Source organism: Manis javanica, chromosome 8 (genome assembly GCF_040802235.1).
Source record: "Manis javanica isolate MJ-LG chromosome 8, MJ_LKY, whole genome shotgun sequence".
Classification (NCBI taxonomy): Eukaryota; Metazoa; Chordata; class Mammalia; order Pholidota; family Manidae; genus Manis; species Manis javanica.
The window spans coordinates 40,056,994-40,077,903 of NC_133163.1; the positions used below are offsets into that span (position 1 = coordinate 40,056,994).

Consider the following 20,910-nt stretch of genomic DNA (forward strand, 5'->3'; position numbering starts at 1 on the left):
GCTTATCGGGGAAAAAAAAGGCTGTGAAAAGAGAGGTTAAGGGATAAAGATGGCATCACAATACTGATTTAGGCTATATGCTTTCTTCATATGCTACTCCAAAAGTGGGCCAACAAAATAGCCAGAGAAATGCTGCTTTATTTGGAATTTGAATCATGTTTCTTATGAATTATCTAGAAGGGTAGGAAATATAGATCAATTTGGCTATGTACTAGAAGGGAATTCTTAGTTATGAAAACTTTAATTTAGCAAGCATGTAAGACACCAGCCTGAAAAATCCCTTAAAACAAAGGGACAGCAAAATGTGGCACTTTTGGGGAATTATACAAAATGAATGGTTCTCTAAGTTTGGCAAATAGAATTCCTAAAAATAGAAGTTTTAGCAATTGTCTAATTTTTGTTCAGTGAAGGTTTCTTTAAAAAATCACATTATTTTTACTGATTGGTTGATTTCATCCATTGAATACACACATTTTTCCCCTGTTCTATTAGACTCAAATTTTTTAATGGCAAGAACATTTAGCATGAGATCTACCTTCTTAACAAATGTTTAAGTATTTCTTCATATTGTTAACTAGACACAAAGTTGAACAATAGACTTCCAGATCTTATTCATCCTGTATAACCAAAACTTTAGACTTGCTGAATAGCAACTTTCTATTTCTTCCTCTCTCAAGCCCCAGCAACCATCAGTCTACTCTCTGTTTCTGGGAGTATGACAATTTTAGATATCTTATGTAAGTGGAATCATGCAGTATTTGTCCTTCTGTGATTGGCTTATTTCATATACTATAATGACTTCAAGGCTCATCCATGTTATCACATATAGCAGTATTTCCTTCCTTTGAGGGCTGAATAATAATTCCATTGCATGAATATATCACATTTTCTTTATCCATTCATCTGCTGATTGATACTTGGTTTGTTTATACTTTTGGGCTATTATGAATAATGCTGCAATGAACTTGAGAGGGCAAGTCTCTCTTCAAGATTCTGATTTCAATTCTTTGGGATAAATACCAGAAGTGGAATTGCTGGATGATATGGTAACTCTATTTTTAATCTTCTGAGAGCTTTCCATACTGTTTTTCCATAGAGGACACACCATTTTGCATCCCCATCAATAGTGTATAAGGGTTCCAGTTTCTCCACATTCCTGCCAACACTTTCATTTAAAAAAAAATCAGAGCCAACCTAAAAAAGCTACACATATTTATTGAATACCTCTGCATTCTGCCTCCTATATTTTTGTTATACTTTCAGGAAACTTACTATCTTCTAGTATGTTTGTGAAATTTTATTAAATCTTTGCTCTCATGTTACTAATTTCTAAGAGAACTTCTTTAATTCCTGGATGCTCCTTTCTATAGAATCCTATTATTATTTCATGCATATGGTCTACCTCTTTGAGCATATTCATTACATGTATGTATATGTGCTTGTGTGTGTGCATAGATACATGTCACTTTAAAAGAGACTCATATCTAGAATATACAGTTGACCCTTGAATAACATGGGTTTGAACAATATAAGTCTACTTTTACTTGGATTTTTTTCAATAAATATACTGGAAAACTTTTTGGAGATCTGCAGCATTTTGAAATAACTCGCAGACAAACCAAATGGTCTAGAAATACCAAAAACATTTAAGAAAAAGTTAGGCATGCCCAATACTATAATATGTGACCTCACCAAAATGACAATGGGAGGCCAACAGAGGGAGTACTTACCTCCTACTCCTCCTCAATTGCAGACCCCAACCCTCCTGAAAGAGGGAGGGACACTTTTCAAGTGTACACTATTTTAACTACTTTACTGCCTAGCAGGAGGAAGGTTTCCACCCCTGTCAAGAGCTCAGCCAATGACAGGCTGTCATACCTCAAACGAATAAGAAGCCACCATACTTGGAACTCCCAGTGTACTTAAATGGTCTTTTTGCTTAGAACAGCCCTCCCAATTCTGCACTTCCTGTGGACTTGCCTATGATCTTGCTGGAGCTTGCTTGTCTTGAATTGTAATTCACTGCTTTTTATTCCCAAACAAGTCCAATTTTTTTCTGGTAAAATATTTTATTTTCAGGATTAACAAGGTAGTAACAGATGATTCATCTTGTAAATAGACAATGTAAACTTATGGTATTGATAAATACAGTACTGTAAATATATTTTCCTTGTAATTTTAATTTTTTTCTTAGGCTTACTTTATTGTAAGAAGACATATTGATAATACATCTATCATACAAAATAGGTGTTAGTCAACTGTTATGTTATTAGTAAGGCTTTCAGTCAACAGTAGGCTAGTCTGTGGGGGAGTCAAAGTTATACACAAATTTTCAACTGTGTGGGGTTGGTGCCCCAGCTCTTGTATTATTCAAGAGTCAACTGTATTAAGAACTCCTATAACTCCATAATGAAAAAACAAATCACTCAATTTTAAAAAATGGTCAATTTAAAAATCTGAAAAGACATTTCACCACAGACAATACACCAATGCCTGATAAGCATTAGACAAAGCTCAACACACCATTACTTATTAGAGAAACTCAAACCAATACCACAATGAGAGATTACTTCAAATTTACTCAACTAGCAATCAAAGAGCGAGATAATAACAAGCATTGGTGATGTGGAAAAATTAGAACCCTCAAATTAGAATGGAAAATGGTGCAGCTGCTTTGGAAAACAGCCTGGCAGTTCCTCAAAAGGCTAAACATAGCATTATTACATGATCTATCAATTTCATTCCTAGAGATCTGCCTAAGAGAAATGAAAACATAAGTCTACACAAAACTTTGTGCATGAACATTCATAGCAGAAATATTGTTAATAGCTGAACAATGGAAACAACCCAAATATCCATCAATGATTGAAATAAAATGTAGTACATTCATACAACGGAATGTTACTAGGCTATGAACATGAATGAAGTACTGATACATGCCACAACATGGATGAACCTTGGAAACTGCATGCTAATCTTAAAAGGCTACACTAGGATTCCACTTATATAAAATGTTCAGAATACACAAAAATCTATACAGACTGGTATTTGCCTAGGGCTGGTGGGGGGAAGGTGAAAGGGTGAGGAGGGAGTGATTGCTAAAGGGTACAGGGCTTCTTTTTGGAGTGACAAAAGAGTTCTAAAACTGACTGTAGTAATGGTTGCACCATTGTGAGTATACTAAACAGCACTGAATTGTACACTTTTAATGGATAAATGGTATGGAATGTGAATTACAACTCAATAAAGTTCTTACAAAAGAAAAAGAAACAGAAAATGTCTCCAATCTAGTATTTTCTGTGGCAGTTAACAGCAGCCAGCTTTTTAAGTGGGCAATTTGAGTAGATGACAGGTGCCCAAACAGTTAAATTACTAGAATGGTAAAATCTGGACTTGGAGTCTGGCTCTGGAGTTATGGTAATGGTTTTGAGATTTGGTGTGGGTGGTAGTGAATAACAGAAAGGAAGGTCTTTGCCCTAGGAGTAATTTAATGAAGAGAAAAAACACCTTTTGTACAGCCGAATAAGAGAGAAATGATTGGTAAAGAGCAGATAACCCATGTAGAGCCCTGAGAAATAACTTTTGATGGAGTAGACTCATTGCAGAAAAGGCTGGTCCTTAACATAGAGTTGTGGAGAAGGGGCAGATCACTGAAGAAAATTATTCACGTGCAAGAGGCCAGGAGTTGGATCATTTTGGGGCAAAAGTGGTTTAGTTAGAAATAAGGAGATAAAGAGTGGAGTACTACGTAAGGGACATATAATTTGCAAACTTTACTAGGGTAACAAGGCCATCCCTAAATCAAGGCTCTAAGTGCCGTTTTCCATTTAGCAAGTGTTTCTTGGAAACAAAATGCTGTACCTACCAGGCTAAAGTAGCCTTTCGAAAGAAAGTGAATATCATACTGGATTGATACCTCTAGCATCAGTTAAATTTAAAGATTTTTATAACGAAGAGCGAGAAACCTGTGGCAATTAAAAAGGCCAGAACAACGTGACTCTGCATAGACTTGGAAATTAAGGCGACCAACAAGTCACCAGGTGGGTGTCAGAGACTGAACGTACCTCCAGTCACCCGAGAGAAGAGGCGACGTGAAGGCATCCCGGGGACCGCATTTTTGCAGGTAAACTCCGGTTAGTCGCTCCCGTTCGGACGCTGCCTGCGGCGCGAACCCGAAGACCGAGAGGCTGTGGCTGCCGGGCAACCAGCTCACCGCTGCGGCGCCGGAGTCCGCCGAGCGTTTCCATGGCTAACGGCAACTCCCGCGGGCGCCGGGCGGTGAGGAACCCAGATCGCGCAGGCCGCCCCGCCTCCCGGCCTGAACGCGCATCCGCGCGGTGCTCCCCTACCCGCCGGCCGGGCGGGGCGGAGCAGGGCAAGAGGCGCGCGTCGTTCGCGCCAGACCTGGGCCGGGCTCTCCCGGCCAGGACTGTGGGAGTCGTTCTGCCTCTGGCTTCAACTCGGGCCTAGACGGGGCCGCAGCGCCTAGGGATTCGCGACGCTACCCCTGAACTTTCACCCGGGTCGTGCCCTGACGCATGAGCGTCGTTGCCATGGTAACTTGTTCCCCGCTGGGCGCGCTTTCAGGAGGAGAACGGGCCATTTAGCAAGTGTCGGCTCTGCAGGGGTCTGGCCGCCAACTGGAGCGCAGCGCGACTCCAGCGGCTCGGGGTCCCGTGATCTCCGTAAACCACAAACGCACTGTGGCCGTCACCGTTCAAACACACCGACTGTAATAAATATTTTTAGATGATACTTCATATATCCTATTTGGCTTGAAAAATTTAGAGCTGCATATATATGCTCACTTTGGCCCCTTTATTACATTTTTTTCCCCATGAGTAGGCTTGTGGTTTCCTTTTTAAATACAGGAGACCAAAATGCCCGTCGTTGAAACATGCTACTAAGGCATCTGTTGATAAGACAAACTTCCTGTGTCCTAATTGAAAAACAAGTCTATGGTGGACTGTGATTACTTGGCTTTAATTTCAGATCCTGAAATCTTTACTAGTGGCTACAAAGACCCAATTCTGCTAATTTAAGTTACACGTATGCCGTGAGCACACTGCTCAATTTTCCACGAAGCTTGATTTCTTCCCCCTGTTCCGGAAGCCTTCGAGATTGACAGTTGGAAATCCGCAGGGCGGCCTCCGAGAGTTTTAAATTGGTAATTGGTCCCAAATGATTTAGAGACTTGTGTTAGGGAACTTTAAAGCCAATTTGTCGCTATTAAGGTACTCGCGTTTCCCCTATATGATTGATACCTTTACTTAGGGCTCCAGAGTGGCTTGAGGACTCTCACTGGGTTCTCCCTACCTTAGAGCCATAAATGTGCCCTTTTTTGTTTGTCTTTTGACTTTACTGGAAATAATGGCTTCGTTCTTAAGCAACTGGGTTTTCAGGGCATAATGGGAAAATTTTGTGTTTTAGTACTAAAACCCAAGACTTATAAAAAAGATATTATTCTATTCAGAAGAAAGGTGTAGTTTATTGAAAGTATGTGGGAGGAAACCCCCATGCAGTATCAATGATGTACACAGACTTGTCTTCGAGCACACAATTTGCAGATAGAACCTCTCACAGTTAACTGTGAAAGGGAAATGTAGTCTTGTTGGTCCATCCACAATGTTTCCCACTCTTTGGGGGAAGACGATCTCAGTCATCGTGAGTCAGAGCACCACATTAAGCATCTTTGAAAATCAGCTGCTGCTAGGAAATCGGTGTAGTGTGGTTAGGGGTAGAGGTTCAGGAATGAGGAAGCCCAAGTTATTGGAACCCTGACACTAGCACTCACTACTTGTGATCCTGGAGTTACCTAATCTCTAGGACCCTCAGTTTCCATATCTTGCAAAATAGGGCTAATAATAGAGACAAAATTTACCCCACAGGGAGTTGTGTAGATTGGACTAACTCAAATTTTATCTGTCAATAGCTTAGTAAGGTAACTGGCACAGCTTAAGTGCTTAGTGAGGATAGGCTGTCACTTTTATGTAGTGAGGCCATTTATAATGCCCATTTTTGTCACCCTAAATTACAAGCCAACTAGAACACTTTTGTTGTTGCAATACCTACTGTAGATATTTTACTGTTAAAGTTTTCTTTTTTTCCCAATATGTCTGTACTTTGCACTTAGAATAAAATTAGTAAACCTTATGACACAAAGCCTTTGGTTACTTGTGTATATTCATTCAGTATTTATCAAAATAGTGGATACTAATTGCCAGAAACCATGCTAATTGCTGCAGACACAAAGTCAAATAAAACATGATCCGTTTCTTCAAGGAATTTACCAAAATAGAACTTTCATGACCAACAAGGACATAATTAATCAGTGATAAGCAGATATGCACCAGAACTATAGAAGCACGGAAGTGGGACACAGATCATTCTGGGGAAATTCAGGATTGCTGCAATAGAGCTGTAAAAGACAAGTAGAAGTTAATTGGATGAAGATGTGGGGTGGGAGGTATTCCAGTTAAGGGAACATTCATTTATTCACTCATTTAACAAATATTTAGAACATACATAGAGTCAGGTATTTATGTGCTTTATTTCATCTTAACCTGATGAGGTAGCTTATTGTTATTCTGATTTCAATAAAAGGAATCTGAGATTCAGGAAAGTAAAATAAATAATGAGATCTAAATGTCTTCAGGATCCATATTTTTTCTGTCATGCAGCTGATTCACATAAAATGAAATATTACAAAAAATCTGTAACCGTAATGTGGTTGTTAGGGGGGACCTGATATAGGGGAGAGCATAGTAAACATAGTATTCTTCATGTAAGTGTAGATTAAAGATTAAAAAAAAAAAGAAAAGAAAGAAAGAAAAGGGGATTACTCCTTGATAGGATAAAACTATTGGTAAATCAAATATCAATGCATGCTTTAAATATCCTTAATGTTGATCACTTAAAGGGTGTCAGATGATCAGTTATGGAGGTACTCTTTTCTGATAATATTCCTTTCTCTTAATAAAAAAAAAAAGCAGTTCCTGTGTGCTGACCTCCAATGAGTTCTGCACAGTGGTATAGAGGGCATGTCAAAGTGTGGGCAAAGGGTCTGTTTGTTTCTATGCAGAAGATCAAGGCCTAGCTTGGATACCCAGAAAATGAACTAAGATACGATATGAGGAGGAGCTTCCGGCATCAGCACTTTCTGGAGGACTTGTGCCAGGGGGATGATCATCAAAAAACCTCCACAGGGATCTGGGCGATGCTGCGGTTGTGGCTGCATCCACCCCACCGTTTCCTGGACTTGCCATTGGAATGAGGAGGGAGATGTCTAGGCTGGCATGTGCATACAGTGAGACAACGAATTTGACCGGATCTGTACTGTTGGAACTCAACCAGGAGTTGGGAGGGGTGCAAGGTGTAGCACTCCAAAATCTTATGACTATAGACTATCTACGGTTAAAAGGACATATGGGTTGTGAACAGATCCCAGAAATGGGCTGCTTTAATTTGTCTGATTTCTCTCAGACTGTTCAAGTACAGTTGGACAATATCCATCATATCATAGACAAATTTTCACAAATGCCTAGGGTGCCTAAATGGTTTTCTTGGCTTCACTGGAGATGGATGGTAATTATAGATTTGCTTTGTTTATGTCACCGTATTCCTATTATGTTAATATGTGAGCGCAAATTAGTTGGTAGTTTAAAACCTATACATGCTTAAGGTACTCTACAAGAAGATATGTCAAAGAAATAATCAATCCTCCCATGTTTTCTTCCATATGCTACCTCTATAGCTTTTCTTCTTCCTTCCTAATTACAACCCTTAAATAGAATTCGTGCCTCATATCGAATTTACCGAGTATCATAATTCCTCCAGGTGGTAAAGATACCTCGAGACAAGTGCTGGGCATAGAAGCCACAGGGCATACATCTGCAAAGAAGTAAAAAGCTAACCTTTTCAAACAATATGGCTTCTCTCTCACTTACCAACTTAACATTTTCCTGTATGGCCCCGGAAGATGACTGGTTAGCCAGAGCCGGGTAAGATTCCTCAAGGGAGGAACAATCTAAGACAGGCACAGTCGCAGGGGTGCCATCAGGTGAGAAATTGGGGATCAACAGAGGTGAGGCTCAGAACCTCACCCCCCCTGTTTTGAGAGAAATCTTCTGCATCCGTGGATGTTTTGCTGCCCTTGTGTAGCTTGGATTAATACTTAGTCCATAGGCACACACCTGATCATCTACATTTGCCCTCTTACAGCACTAAACTATGTTTTCTACCTTTATCTTGCATCTACCTACCACTTCAGCATTTTATTAAAAATAAAAATAATAATAATAATAAAGGGAGAAATGTGGGATCAACATATAAATCAAGTATAAAATTCAAACGAATATTCATATTTGACCTGATTGTTTATAGTTCATAATGCATGATCAAAACCGAATGTTTCTGTGATGAATGCCCTTGTACTGTTCACCATGTAAGAATTTATTCACTATGTAAGAATTCGTTCACCATGTAAGAACTTGTTCGTTATGCTTCAGAAGATTGGAGACTGATGAGAATTAGGCTTGAGATGGATTAATGATTGTACATTGAGCATTGACCCCCCTACACAGAATTTTATTGTTAACAACCATTTGATCAATAAATATGAGAGATGCCCTCTCAAAAAAAAAAAAATCTGGAGCTGCTGCTTCAGCCAGGGAAAATGTCTACCCAAACATTATCACAGCATGCATATTTTTCTGTAATGGTAATGCCCATTTTCTGTTTATACCCAAGTTACTCCTCTTGCCAGAAAGTCAAAAAATGAAAAACACCCATAAAACCCTCATTCTGCCCCATTGCCCAGGGACCATTGACCAGAGGGCTCTGAAAATAACAATGCAGAGCTGCTGCACTGGGTAGAGGGGGCAAAATTGCATCAGAGAATTAGGAAGCTGAACTTCCAGGGCAAGGCAATAGAAACGCTAAAATATGGTAAAGAACTGGATGGGATGAGGGCGGGTGGGGAGGTAAAAAGACCAAAGAAAAAAGATGAGCCCAACCTTCAAGCTGAGTGACTACAAAGTTTGAGGCATCCTCAGATAAATAAGCACAGGAGGAAGAATCAGTTTGGAAGGAAAAATAGTCCACTTTGAGATATTATGTGTTTGAGGGGCTAGTGGGATATGTCCAGTTAGAAATTCAGGATTGGACATTGGAAGAGGTTCAGGATGTAGAGATTTGGGATGATTCTACATGTTAAAAAAAGATATAGGTATATCTTAGAGGCATAAGGGTTTGATTCCATATTTGGTTTCCCAGTGCACATCAGTCATGTTTACACTGTATTAAGTGTGCAATAGCAGGATGTCTAAAAAATAGTGTATGTGCCTTAAACAATACTTTATTGCTAACAAATGCTATCATCTGAGTTTTCAGTAAGTAGCTATCACTGATCACAGATCATAACAAATAGAATAATAATGAAAAACTTTGGAATATTGTGAAAATTATCAAAATGTGAAACAGACACATGAAGTGAGCAAGTACTGTTGGAAAAATGGCGCAAAAGACTCACTTGAGGCAGGGTTACTACAAACCTTCAATTTATGAAAAAAACAGTATCTGAAGTACAATAAAGTGAAGCATGAAAAAAAGAGGTATGCTTGGAGTTGAAATGGAGACTGAAAGACATTGCCAAAATTTGGATATTAGTGGCATGATGAAAACCATCAGGAGAGAAGAAAGGGAGTACAAAATAAGATGATCCGTTTCTTACATGGTTGTTCAAATTCATCTCATTATATCACAGATCATGATATGTATATAAATGTATACAAAAACCACGTGAATAGCCATGTGGTTGGTAGAAGTTTTAATATGTTCACAGGCATGTGGGTTGTGTGACACTGAGTTATGAGGATATTAAAGACAGGGAGTGACCAATTGTTAATTATAAAGTTTCATATTGAAACATCCTTTAATATTGAAAACATTTCATACTACTTGATCATAAAAAGAACCATGAACTAAACTATAATGTAATCATAGCTTTGCCATTAATTGGTTGAAACTTTGTTGTAAAATACATTTTAAATTATAATTTTAAACATTTTGCATTAATTCCTGATGAGGAGTATATGGTGAAAGGATAGAGTTTCTCAGATTTTGGTTTTGATCAAGAATTTTTAATTTTCTTGTGTAGCTCTTAAGTTTCATTATTATTTTACATCAGCAATTTCACAGATTTTTAATTTTAGGAGTGTTTCAATTAATATTATTTTAGAAAGTTATTACCACTGGAAACTTACTTTAGATAGTTGTTTTGAAAGAGAATACAGTAGAATTGTATGTTGAATGAAAATCACTTAATTGGAATATTTAGAAGGCTAGAGTTTAATTTCTGAAATGTTAAATTTTGTAAAAGTCACTGAAAGATCAAACTGTAAATATACACGGGCATATTTACAATTTTACTTTCAACAAAAATTCAAGTTACACACAGATCTGAATTAATTACAATGATTCCCCTTTATTTTTGCACACATAAGTAAGAACTAACTATGCAGATTTCAGTCTTTATCCCCATTGTCTTATACTAAGATTGGAACATAAATAAACCTCTTTTATTAAGTGTTACTACGAATATGTTTTATTAGTAGTAATGTTAATTTCTGAAGCTAGAACTGAAATTCGTACCCTCCAGCAGGTGTCATTTTCTTAGCATTTATCTGCTGACTTACTTGTTTTTAAAGTACCAATTGTTTAGAATCAGGTTAACTTTATCTTCACTTTCATGTAGAACGAATATATAAAGAACCTCAATGGACAAGTTGCCTGGTAAAATTTGTCTGGAATTGTAATGAAATGAGAAAGGGGAGGGTGGATAAGTTAGGTGTAATTAGCCTGTAAATTACATACCCTCTCACAATTGTTCCAGACTCAAGATACTATTGCTGTTCAATGAGAAAGTCTTTAGGGCTTAGAATTACTTTCTACAACTTCAACTGTGTTGCCCTCTTCAGGTTAATATATTTAAAAACATGAAAACTGGAGGTTTTAGATTTTTAATTTTAGGAGTGTTTCGATTAATGTTATTTTAGAAAGTTATCTTTAAAGTCATCTAAAGTTAACTTTAAAAGTTAAAATAATATTAATTGAATTTTTGTTGAAAGTCAAATTGTAAAATATTTTGGGGAAATGAAATCACATTTGGCAAATAAAGTGTAAACATAAAACATAAATATCAACAATATCAACAATAACCAGTGTTGGTGGGATGGTAGAGGGGAAGTATAAACTGAGCTTGGCACTGCTTTGACAGAAATTTCATCTCTAGAAATATGCTTCACAGATATCTCACCTTTACATTTATCTCACCTAACTATGAAAGTACAAAGATGTACCTAGAACATTTGTAAGAGCAAAGCACAAAACATTCTTTAATAGGAAATAGGTTAAATGAATCAGGTGAAAAAAAGAAGGTACAACCACACATGCTGCCATGCAAGCATATCCAACTCACATTAAGTAAAACATTTTTAAATTACATTATGGATTGTCTAGTATGATCTTATGTAAAACTAAGATGTGTGCGTGAGCATGCTTTGTATGCACTTATTTCTGAAGGCTACATATGGAACTATGATACAAGTTAACTTTTAAGAGGTTAACTGAGGTTTGATGGGAAGGAGAACTTTGACATTTTACCTTTACTTTTTTATGCTATTATCTTTTCAACAATCAATATGTGTTGCTTTTATAATCTTTAAATCATAAAATTACAATGTAGTAACCACAATGTTCCTCATGTGAAACCTTTATAAGATTGTATATCAATGACACCTTAATAAAATTTAAAAAGTTACAAACAAAATTTAATTGAAAATAAAAAATGCCCTCTCAATCCCCTCAAAAATCCCACCAAGCCCCTATGTAACCTGAAAAATGCCATAGTGGATTTTTGCTTTTTATAGTAATACCTTTATTTAGAAAATAATTTGGAAAAATATTGTTGCTAGGTTCTATAAATAAATGATTATAGTATTGATGCTTTCATAGGGAGATAAATGCTATATTATTTTTTAGTGTTCTATTACAGTTGAAAGTTACAATGAGTTATTTGACATACTGATAAATTTTGATCTCTGGTAATCATACTGCTTAGAATCTGGACCACTTCAGTGTTACATGAATAGGAGTCCTTAAAGTTGACTCATTTTATACTAAATGGGAGCATTTACTGAATTTATGTATACATTCTTAAGATTACTAGGATTTTCTTCCAATGTAGCATCTAAAATCTAATTTTCACTGTATATGTAAAATATACATGAGTAGTGTACTTATATACAGATATGTATATATGCAAAATACTTAGAGAAAATACATATTATATATAATGTTAAATAAAATACATGGGAATCTTATTGTACCAGCAACAATTATGTATTAGTGGGAGAAATTTTCATATGAGGCCTGTCTTTAGTAATATAGTTTTAAAGTTCAACAATTTTTAATAAGATTTATGCCAATAATTTAAGAATTTTTTTACCAGCACTTTTTACTCTTAAATGCAACCAAATGTTTAGAAATGATTAGAATAATAATCATACTGAATGCAAAAATTTTGTTATTTATGAATTTCAAGCCAAATATTGGATTCATGTTTTTACACAGAAATTTTCCTCCTAAAAGACTGTGGAATTAATAGAAAGTGTATGTACCAGTAAACAGAGGCATTCAAGAAAAAGATGTGTTTACTTATAGCAGTAACCATGCATTAAGAAAGAATGGATCATTTTTATTTATGGTTTTTATGTAAAACTAGTCTATGGATTTTTCCTCTTAAAACATGTTCTCTTGTCAAAAATAATGAATAAAATTTCAAAGATAGGCTTTCTTGTAAGGGCATATATACCCTGCCTAACACATGTATTAAAACCAAACAAGTACTCATACTCTCTCCTGAAAAAATCATAAAAATATGTTTATTCTGAATGGCCCAATTAGTGTAGGGGCAAACACTCTAAATTCCACAATTCAGTATCCCCGGGCTACTTGTTCCTGTATCACTGGCATGCCCAAATGTACTCTGGGCAAGAACATGGGGTTTTAAAAGCCTAAAAATTAACGTTCACCCTATAAAAGACTTCCTTTGTTTATCTATGACTCTTCTCTACAATACACATTTTATTTAAAATGTGTATTTAAAAAATGCGTCCTACATTTTATAAATGTACATCTAAAAAATATTAAGCTGATTGTAATGTGGATTCTTCCAGAAATAATTTTTATTCCTTTTTCTCCTGATGCACATAGTGAATAGTGTTTGTCTTACAAGACAGTGAACAATCTTTAAGAACAGGAAGGAAGGCCTGAACTAATTTTCCCCTCCTTTTGGTTACAGCACCAATATTCCATCCATGGCTGCCTCTTCCTGAAGAGAATGACTTGTTCTGTTCAGAAACAGAACCAGCCCTACCTGAAAACACTGAAATACTTTGTCCTCTTTTCATAGGCTCTATTTACTAGACCAGTTATTTTCTTCACTTCTCAAAGCATGAGCTCGATAACTGATTTCATTCCTGTTGGATAAATGGACATGGGAACTGTACTCCAGATTATGATAATGAAAATTTAAGAAAACAGTGTTCTTAGTTTGGAGGGAAAAGCCAATGATTTTCATAGAGCTGTAGAAAACATATCTAATCAGAAACAATAAGATCTGAGGTATAATTCACTCTGTACAAAAAGTCACCTAGACTCTCCAGACTTCAGTTTTCTCCTCAGTAATATTAAAAGACTGGGCTACATCTCTTCATTTCCATTTAATTCTGTATTTCCACTGTGTATTATTTTTGTGTTAAATTTATAACGGTATAGGTGAAAATTAAGATAGGTTATAACATTTTTTTACTCATGTTATTTAAGGTGCATAAGTTTTCTGAGTAAACATACTTTAAACATAAGAGTGAGCTTTATTTATTATTAAGCAGACCTAAACAAAACATAATTATTTTGGGAAACTAAAGTAACTTCAGTATTGGCCACTTTTCCTGGGACAGTGATTTCTGTCAATATTAACATCAGGCATTGTGTCACCTTAATCAGAATTCATTAAATACCAACCATTTACTTTCTGAGGGCTCTAAGGTCAATTAAATAAAAATGTTAAAGCCAGTATTGTTAAGATTTCTGCCACTCATGACGATGAAATTATTTTATGTTTCATCTCTGATTACAAGTGGTGGTCAAAGATGTTGAAGCCCTCAAAGGTGATTTTGAAGATGAAGTGCCAAAGCCACCTGGGCAGCAATCAGAAACAATTAGGAAAAACATACCGAATGCTTCATTCTTTATCTAGGCTGCATGACAAATTACATTCAATATTCCAGGCTAGTTGCATTTTAAAAAAGGCCTCCAACTAAGCAGTTTTCAATACAACTCCAATCAAAAGATATTGCTTAAAATTTTCTTATTGCTAGAGAAATGAAAAGAGTGATTGTCTATGTTGATTAGCTTGAAGATTGCTTTGGGAGGAATTTGACAGTTTTGTAACATTCCCATTATAATTTATAACCTGTAAAGAAAAATTTACTACTACACTGAATATTAGGATAGTTTAAATCTCCCTTTTTATCTGATTATTTTATTCTACTACTTTAACATAGAGGGGATTCTTGTAATGTATATTTTTAATGCATAGATAATTTACTTTTATAATAATTCTTTAAAATTAGTCTCAATTAGATCAAACACAGAATAAATATATTGTATAATAAATATACCAAAATATTTATTAATACCTACTATGTATAAAATTTTGTCAGTTTGGCAGACTCAAAGATAAAAAAGAAATATTTAACATCAAAGAACTCAGTTTAATGGATAGAAAGTTTACAAGAAAGAACAAAAGACAAAACTTAGAGCCAATTACATTTCAGTTATGATGAGTTGAGCTTGGCTGATACTATTTCATTTGCTTACACATAAATGCTAACTAGAGGTTACCTGTATGTAGCCACAAAACAAGGCAAGTTAGGAAAGTGATCCCACAATAATATTTTATCTTTAAAACAAAGTTAATAATTCAAGAAATTACATTACACTTGGCAAAATGTATACGTACCCAATATAGGAGCACCTATATATGTGAAACAAATACTAACATAATTAAAAGGGGAAATAGAATGCAATGCAGTCATTTTGGGAGACTTCAATACAGCACTCACATCAAAAGATGATAATTTCAATGCTTGTTTTTGAAATGTATATTATTTAAAAATACTTAAACATTTTAATGTACAAAGTAGCCCCAAATTGGAGCCCTTGTGCATTGTTGGTGGGATTATAAAATGGTGTAGCTGCTGTGGAAAAGGGTATGGTGCTTCCTTAAAAAGTTAAACATAGAATTACCAAAGAAATGAAAATTATGCTTATGGATATATACCCAAAAGAATTGAGAGCAGGAACTTGAACAGATATATGTACACCAATGGTCATAGCAGCATTATTTACAATAGTAGCATTATTTCCACAAAAGATGAAAGCAAACTGTCTATTGATGGATGAATGGATAAGCAAAATATGGTATATACATACAGTGAAATATTATTCAGCCTTGAGAGGAAATTCTGATACATGCTACACAAATGAATGAACCTTGAAGACAATGTTAAGTGAAATAAACCAGTCACAAAAAGACAAATATTGTATGGTTTCTTTTATATGAGGTACCTAGAATAGTCAAGTTCATAGAGGCAAAAAGTAAAATGATGGTTGCTGGGAGGGGAAGAAGGGAAATGGAAAGTAAGTGTTTAATGGGTACAGAATATCAGTTTTGCAAGGTGAAAAGAGGTCTAGAGATTGATGGTGTTGATGGTTGCACAACACTGTGAATGTCCGTAATGCCACTGAACTGTATAATCAGAAATGGTTCAGATGGTAAATTTTACCTGTATTTCACCACAATAAAATAAAAATAGATTAAAATGGTAAATTTTAAGTTCTGTATAATTTTATTGTAATGAAAAAAATTTTAAGTGGTCTGGAATCTATGGATGAATTTCTAGATACATATCAGAAGTTGAAAAGAGGACTGGTGCAATATGAGTTATAAGAAACACATATTTGATCATTCAGATAGCCAAATACATGTTTCCAAAGTATATATGGTCTCCATCCACAGCTCCTGAAAACACTTCAGAGCTTTAAATGTGAAATGGGTGTCTTGTCATGTTGATGACAGACTTCTGGACCCCACCCAAGGGCGGGGGCTGGAGGTTGAATCAGCCAATGGCCAATGACTTAGTCAGTCATGACTATGCAATGAAGCCCTCACAAACCCCCTGGGAAGAGCATATTTCTATCTTCCATCCTGCTTCTCTGTCCAAGAGACCTTTGGCCTTAGGGCCCCAGAACATGTCAGAGTGCCACAGAGCCAGGCCCCTAGCTCCAGGAGGAGAGGAGCTCCCTTATTTGGGACCTTCCCCTATGTATCTCTTCATCTAGCTATTAACTTGTATCCGTTATGGTATCCTTTATTAAACTGGTAACCAGGTAAGTGTTCTCCTGAGTTCTGTGAGCCGCTCTAGCAAATTTATCTACCTAAGGGGGAGGTCGTTGTGTTAGGCAGGAAAATAAATATGAGCGGGGTGGAGAGAGAATTAAGGCCAGTAAAGCCCACTACAAGGGACTTAGAGTTAACCAGTTAAATCTAGAGAACCCAGAAAAGCCTCAGAGTTCATGAGTTAATCAGTTAAAGCTCAAAGGGCCAGGAGCAACTTGGCCTGGAATGTGTGAATATTCCCCAGATAAGGAAGAGTATGTGAGCACAGCCCATGTCTTCATTGTGTCAATTAGATCATGCCGCTGTAAGATTTACTCTAGCCTGCTAGAAGGCCCAGCTATGAATAATAAAAACAGGAAGATTTCATCTTAAAGCTAAAACAGCATCTTAAAACCCAAGAGGTTAAGAAGTAAGATTCTTAACATATTCTTTAGCAAACAGATAATAACTTAGCCCATCTTGGAGGCAGGGCAGGTGGTCTTGATATGCTCCCAAACTGGGAAGCTGATGTCCTGGGAGGGGACCAGAGCAATAAATTTCTTACGTTAATTTTGCAGAATTACCCAGAGGACTGATAAGAAACTTAATGTCTCATCAAAGATAAACATCCTGAGGCCACTTAACAAGTCCACACCCCCAGCCCTTTGTCACAATCCTGAAAAATCCTTAAAAAGGGGACCCCCAAGCTTTCAGCTTGCACCCTTCTCTAAGGTGGCCTGCACTTTCTCAGTGCGTAACTTTAAACTTTCTTTCTTCAGCCTCACAGGGCGCTCCTCTCCCTGAGGTCACCCGCACGTTCTAGGAGCGTGACCTTGCCTTAAGACTTCTTCCCAGTCTTTCAGGGTGCCTCTCCTCCCTGAGGTTGCCTGAACTTTTCTCTAAGTAAGTAACTTTAAATAAAACTTCTACTCTGCTTCACTGCTGTGTCTCTGCCCTACAGATTTTTTGTTGCGGTGAACAACGTAGGAAAATACACAACACCCCCCCACCCCCAACAGTTGGAATCTCCAATCTGTAACCAGTTGGTTAGACGCACAGGTTAACTGCCTGGAGTTTGAGACCAGAGTCTGGAGTCAGGGGTGGAGGGCAGGCAGTCTTGTAGGACAGAGCCTTTACCTGGGGAATCTGCTGCTGTCTCTGGGCAGACAGAATCAGAATTGAGCTGAGTCCTCAACACCCTGCTGGTATTGGAGAAGTGCTTGGTGGTGTGCATGGGAGGATGCCCCCCCCCCCCCCACCATACACATGCACTGGAATCAGGTCCAGGAACCCAAAAGTTGTTGTACTGTTGTGTAAAAAAACCCGCAACAACTAGTTAACAGATTTAAAGTAGTACAATGAAGAAATGAAATGCATAAGGCACTTGGAAAAAGAATTTTAAAGGTGCATATAATCGAGTTCTACTGTGTTATGCTCAATGGATATGAAATCTATTCTACTTATTTTTCATACTTTTTCTAAGCTCATATATATTGGTGGTAGCAAAAAATGTAATTGTCAGGCTGAAATGAACTTTTACTGTTCGGTGTTAGAAGTGAAAGAGATGCTGTGTTAAGAGTTGAGAAACTAGAGGTCCAGGTAATGGCAGATCTGACTAGAAGATTCCTTGACTTATTAATGCTATTTAAAGCTGTATACCATCTCAAGTAGTCCAGATTCAAATATTTAAAAAAATAAACTTAGGAAATGTTCAATTTCTTTTCTATTAGGAAATTCTTACATCAAGCATTGAATGAATCAACTTTGTGTCTTTTTACTCCTGCTTTTGACTTTATCAAGCAATTGTTAATGTCACAGTTTTTCTTTTTCCCAAGCCATAGTTCCTTTGATCCTAAGAGAAGTTCCATATTCTTTACTTTTAAATCTGATCTATTTTATGAACTGATGGCCAAATATTCTTCCCACCCCAACTGCAGGAAGTGGGGAATTGTATTTCTTCAAATTACTCTTTAACTGCAGGACTCAAAATAAAAATGATATTATCTTCTAGATCTTATGCATTGCACTAAGTCTGAACACTTTTGGTTGCAAATGACAGAATTTGAACCCCCCAAAAAAGGATTTATTGGTTCATGTAATTGAGAAGTCCAAGGGTAGATCTTAAGGAAAGGCTGCATACAGAGGTTCAAATACCAAAGTCAGGACTTTCTGCATCTCTTGTCTGAGTGGACACTGTCGGGTGTATTCCAAATTTAACTCAATTCTGACACTACCTATCCGGAGATAGTATCAGAATCCACAGGTTAAGGGTTCAGTTTCATGAGAGTCTCACAAAAATGGCCCCACTTCAGACACTAACCATAGGCCCAGGCTGTAACTGTGCTTTTGACTGACTGGTTTTAAACTGGAGGCTCCCACAACTCCCTCCTCAGGTTTGATTAATTTGTTAGAGTGGCTCACAGAACTCAGAGTAACATTTTCTTACGTTTACCAGTTGATTATAAAGGATACAGATAAAGAGGTACATAGAGTGGGGTCCATGCAGGAGCCTGTGTTCCCATGAAACTGGGGGGTGCCACCCTCCTGCCATGTGAATCTGTTTATCAACCTGTAAGCTCATCAACCTCTCATTCAGGAATTTTTAAGTTCTTTAATCTTCAGTCCTACCCCCATTCTCCTTCCAAGAGGTTAGGGGTGGGGCTGAAGTTTTCAATCCTCTAGTCATTTGGTCTTTCTGCTGACCAGCATTAGGATTAATGCCATCTAGGAGCCCCATTTTGTCATTTCATTAGCATAAACTCTGGTGTGCTCTAAAAGGGCTCCTTAGGAATGACAAAAAATACTCCAATCATTTGGAAATTCCAAGGGTTTTAGGAGCTTTCTGCCAAAGACCAAGTATATTTATTACAGCACACAGTCTATTGAATGCAGGAGAAAATGATGTACTGTGATTAGAAACAAAGATCTGGAAATTCTTTTCATTAGTTAAGATGTTTTGTGAAAGTTACAGGAAAAACTGTGCAAATATTAAATTGTATGTGTCATTTTTTACTTAAGCTGAGAAGAAAACAGATATGTGATCCAGTTGTCTCTATTTAATTTGTGGAGTCAGTATGATTCTTGATAGGAGCAAGGAACTTTCATTGCTGACTCTCTTCTAATGCCACTTTTTTCTTTATGTAAAACAAACCATTTTGGCTGATAGGAAAGGATAATAAGGAAAGCTATGTATGCACCAAGGAGCTAAACTTGTAAGTTGTCCAGCCAGCTAAAATCTGGACAAGAAGGTAATGAGGGCCTCCATTTTCTCTATTCAAAAACCCTTCCAGGTTGTAACTGCCATAGGTACAACAAATAAGGTACGATGGATACGTGGTACTTGAGTACATTATCTGATTATAAATAGCACAAACCACTCAGATTCATACTCCCAAACCTTCTTGCAAGGGAGAGCTAGCCAGAACATGAGTTACTTTGCCTTTAATCCCTATGTAGTTCATGTGAATGAGATGATTTTTTATTGACTACAATGTCACTTTCATGTGGTGGAGCTCTCATTACCAGGAAACCATGAGTGGTCATGAGGAGGTTAGCCTTTATCAAAACCTTAATCCTTGGTATGATCCTGAGAGTTTCCTCTTTCTTTGGGTTGAAAATACAAAAAATTCTATGCTTCTGTTGGTTTCCCCATTTTGTCTAGTTTTCCTCAAAGACTTTATGTAAACAGTTTCTTAAATTTACTAATCAAACTAATTTTTACTAACCTTGATAAAAACTCATCTTTAATATACTAGGTTCCCTTCAGATTAATATTGCTTCACTCAGCATTCTGGGCATGAAAGTTGAATGTGAATTATTTCTGTGTATTTAGAAAAAGCATGAACATCTTCAGACAGGAACTTCTGGATGAAGATAGGTGAATTAATCATGGTCCCCCAATTTCTAGCAAAATAACCAACAACTACAGCAGAAGGAACAAAAAAATTCACCACCAACAACCATACAGATGAAAGGGATATAAACTTCACATACTGGCTGCCAATAAAAGAAATAAAATTCTGGAGCCTGGCTAAGAGCCATAGTTATAAGCTTTGAAGGATGAAGATGAACAATTCTTTAGGTTCTCAGCCAAAAATAGAAAATTACCTACAATTGGGGGAAAAATCCACAGTATAATTGGGGATGGACGGGGCCTGGGAGCTTAATGAACTAGATGAACAATACTATAGATCACTGTGCTGCGCCATAGATTTGGTGCTTAGTCAAGCATGGTTTTGAATAGAGCTTTTTTCAACTAAGAAAAATGATTTGTGCATATCATCCACAAAATTCTTGGCTCAGATTGCTAAAGAACATTGCTTTAAGGAACAGCCTTTTGGGCTGATACTACATCTAAATGCTGGGAAAAATTTCTCTGCAACAACACTCACTAGTAGTTACATAGACAT

At 36.8% G+C, this 20,910-nt stretch overlaps 1 protein-coding gene across 1 annotated transcript in view; it reads right to left on the reverse strand.

The window, feature by feature from the left end:
• PCNX4 (pecanex 4) overlaps nucleotides 1–4,530 on the reverse strand; it is a 65,961-nt gene extending 61,431 nt beyond the window's left edge. The window contains exon 1 of the mRNA XM_037006866.2: nucleotides 4,065–4,530. The gene's annotated coding sequence lies outside the window, so the exon portion shown is untranslated. The remainder of the gene's footprint in view (nucleotides 1–4,064) is intronic.
• Nucleotides 4,531–20,910: the final 16,380 nt, after the last annotated feature.